The 3,924-nt window shown below is 38.0% G+C and overlaps 1 protein-coding gene across 1 annotated transcript in view; it reads right to left on the reverse strand.

The window, feature by feature from the left end:
* lhx3 (LIM homeobox 3) overlaps positions 1 to 3,490 on the reverse strand; it is a 16,246-nt gene extending 12,756 nt beyond the window's left edge. The window contains exon 1 of the mRNA XM_005720430.1: positions 3,449 to 3,490. The gene's annotated coding sequence lies outside the window, so the exon portion shown is untranslated. The remainder of the gene's footprint in view (positions 1 to 3,448) is intronic.
* Positions 3,491 to 3,924: the final 434 nt, after the last annotated feature.

A 3,924-nucleotide genomic window follows, 5' to 3' on the forward strand; every position in this document is an offset into this window, starting at 1 on the left:
TATCTATCTATCTATCTATCTATCTATCTATCTATCTATCTATCTATCTATCTATCTATCTATCTATCTATCTATCTATCTATCTATCTATCTGAGCTTGTTTCCCTGAATAAGGATGATAATAATAATGATAATGATACTACTACTAATAAAAATAAAAAGAAGACACAGAGTTGAAGAGCTGACACTTTAGATGCGAACTAATCATAAACATGAAGATTCTGCTGTATGTTGTATCACATTATCACCAAGTCACAACATATTTATATGCATCAGTTTGTGCTGTTTTAAACTTAATGTAATTTGTACTAAGCCCTTAATGGATATAGAAGGGAAAAAGTGCACTTTCTGATATAAAACTAGACTATTTTGATCAATTTGTGATCATGGATGTCGAGTAAGTTTAGCATCTACAGAAAGACAGCTGTAAAAGAGAGCTCCAGGGGAACTAGGAATCCTTTACCTCTTACTTACTTCTGAATTAGACAGAAGCATCACTGAATTTGTAAATTTTGCTTGTCCTACTAGTACTGCTATTACTACTCAACTACTCAAAAAATAGAAAATGGAATTTTAATTTTAATCAAACTATGTATATGATTTTAGTATGCTGTAAAGTTAAACAGAGATCAAGCCTGTTTGTTACATGGAGTAAATTTTGTTGCATCTCTTTCTTTTGTTTTGCTGTGTATAGTATTTTATCACAGTAACAAACATTTATTGCATCATTTCTTGGCAGGGTCTCAGGGAAGAGTCTACCAAAGACAGAGAGAATATGCTGGCCCTCCTCACTGGAGTGGTGACACTGCTGCATCTCCAGAAATGAAGAAAGGATGAACCACATTTATTACAATTTTTCTCGATTGGCTTGGCTCATTTCTTGAAACCGAGATGACATTCTCAAAACCATAAGGTCATTTGGCCAAACAGTCTTACAGTTCTGCCCAACATTATAGCTCACTAGCAAAATCAAATATCTGTCCCCAAACTCTTCGTCCATGCTTCAAAAGCAGATTCCTTTTCCATATAAAAGGCCAGTACAGTCAAAATAGCACAGATCCTTCTCAAGTGCCTTGGCACATGTGCATTCATTTAGTGCTTTTGTCAAAATAACCTGGATGGTTTAGCACAACACCATGGATCCCCTGCAAAAGCTCATATCTCTCCCAAAAGAGTTTATCCATGTGTCAAAACTAAATATCCTTCCCATATAAATAGTCAATGCCCCCAAAATGCATTATACCTTTGGCATTGTTTAAGCACTGCAAGTCAAAATGCTTAGACGTTTTGTCACTGAGGCACAGGTCCAGCAACAGAATACCACTATGAATAAAACTAAAAGATTTTACAGTAAAATCAGCCTCCAATAAACCACTCATACTGAAGGTAACTGTAAACATTGTCATTCGTACAAAGAAATGTTAACATTAGAGAACATACTGTGAAAAGAAAACATATACAGGATTCTATAAATGTGAACAGTTATAAACAGAAACAAAAAACAAAAAAAAACACAAATAACCCTAGCCTACCATACTGTAAATAAAGTTTCAGAACTATAGTACAGTAATATTTGCAGTGGTCGCCATTGTCACCCTCTCTTTCCTGGCCACCATCCTCATCCCCCTGGCCATCGACGCGCTGCTCTCTGTCAGAGTTTCTCTCAAATGGTACCCTGTAAATCTGTTTCATGGTCATCTGATGTTTCTTCAATTGTGGAGATGCTGATAGAGTTTATATTTTGGAACATTACATTACATTGTCTAGCAGGATTGCATTACGAATCTGTCTCAGTGTGATGGCAGTATTTGCAATGACCATGTTGCATATTTCTCGTTCTTGTTGTTCATTTAGAAGTTTTCTTCTGCCACCCACTTGAGGCTGTCGTCCAATCCTAGACAAGTCAAAGGTCAACACTGTAAATTTGTTACGAAATGAGTTACCAATGTAATTGTACTGCTGTTTTATGGTACTAAAAGTGTGATGCACTGCACAGTGACCGGAATACTATTCACAGTATTTTCTCCATTTTTTTTTCTTTGTCATTTTTATAGTATCATATGACATCACATGAGGATATTACAGTACTCTAGGCCTACACACACACCAACACTGAATAGTTCAATAGCATAGTTCTGTACCTGTTTTCCCTGCGAAAGGTTTGGATGATGGAGGAGACTGTAGACCGAGGCACATTAGGCTGCACTCGGCGACCTGCCTCTGCCATTGTGAGGCGATGGTTTATAACGTGGTCAATAAGGGTGGCCCAGATTTCATCTGGGACATCATGGTGCCTCCGTGCTCCTCAGCCTCTTCCCCCTATTCCTCCACGTATTCTCACTCCTCCTCTTCCTCTTCTTCTTCCTCCTCTTCCTCGAGCAGGAAGTTGCTGTTGTACTTGGCGAGGTGCTTCCATGTTCACACTGCAAATGAAACTGGCCCCAGGCCAAGCTCTGTCTATATACTTTTGGCAGCAGTCATAATCACAGACAACACCTGTCAGGTATCGAAACAACCTGCCTGATTGGTCATCTGAGATGTGGGAAACTGCTCCTTCGTTAGTTCTAATTTCACCTGATTGATTGTCAAGTACTGTCATAACTTTATCAAATGTTCCAAGATATTCTTCCATGGTATTATATCTTTGACTAATTTTGACAGTTGAACAGACAATTGTGCATATGATGACTTACACAATGAAACCATGCTGATATGTTTTGGAGTGAGTAACCATTTCACTGAAAAATCAACTAATCAGTTTAGATCGCCAAGATCTATTTATTTGGAAAATGTGCTAAATGTGGGCTCATTGTGCTAACTGTAGCTACTTGTACATAATCATTTGAAAAGAAGCACAGAGTCACTTGAGACATGTACTAAAGCATTTGCGATTTGATAAAACCAATGAAAAATGACATTCTGTTGTGAACAATTGCAAGGTGGTTTGGAGATTTGTCCATGTTATTTTGAGAATGTCATCTCGGTTTCAAGAAATGAGCCAAACCAATCGAGAAAAACTGTTACAGGAACATCAACTGGAGAAGAAGTACGAAGAAAGGGAGGGGGGGGGATAAACACTAGGAATAAATGTGTGAAGGTCTCCAGCAAAAAAATAAAACTGTCTATGTAAGCAGGAGGAGAAGAAACTGTAGGAGCAACTAAAAACAGAGCTGCGGTTTGGGGAAGGCCTCGAAGGGGACTGGTGGTTGGTCCCGGGCCTGGTAAATCACCATGTACTAAATAGAAGTGAAGAAGTGAAAGAACTGAAAAGGGCTCGGAGGGTGGGGCACGGTGTATCTATGGTTATATGCATCAAATAGATATGGATGAATTAAAGGCAATGTTAGGAGAATTCATTCAAGTTCATCAAGTAACAAAAAAACTCCTGTTTTGTTTTAGGTTTTCTCTTTAAATGATGTTTTAAAATCAAATCAATTCACAGACTTACAGCAGTATTTTTCACTTCTTTCCCTTCCTCACTCTGAAGTCACATTACATTCATTCAGCCAACTTGTGTGCTCCAGGCTGTAGAAGTGCATCTTCGGTTCAGTTTAGTATTTGAAACCCATCTTGGAAGAACCCTGTCTAGTAGCTTTTCTGTAAAAGACAGAAAACAAAAGAAACATGGATGACTATTTAATTGAGCATGAAAGTGAGAAAGCAGTCAAAAAGCAAAGATGAACATAATCAGGGACATGTGGAACTGATGCATAATAGGTTGTTGTGACTAAAATTTGCACTTTCCGTGGATTTCGGTGATCGCTAAAGCTTCCAGTATGTTTACATGCACAAGCAAACAAACAAACAGTAACAAAGACCACATTCACAGAGCAGAGTTGATTACATTTCAGCCAATAAACGTAGTTGTAAACTTCACTTAGCAGAATTCTTCCCTCGGTCATTTATAACTCCAGTAAGATTTGA

The sequence above is a fragment of the Pundamilia nyererei genome, unplaced genomic scaffold, assembly GCF_000239375.1.
Source record: "Pundamilia nyererei isolate P.nyererei 1_Seehausen unplaced genomic scaffold, PunNye1.0 scaffold00002, whole genome shotgun sequence".
Taxonomy (NCBI): domain Eukaryota; kingdom Metazoa; phylum Chordata; class Actinopteri; order Cichliformes; family Cichlidae; genus Pundamilia; species Pundamilia nyererei.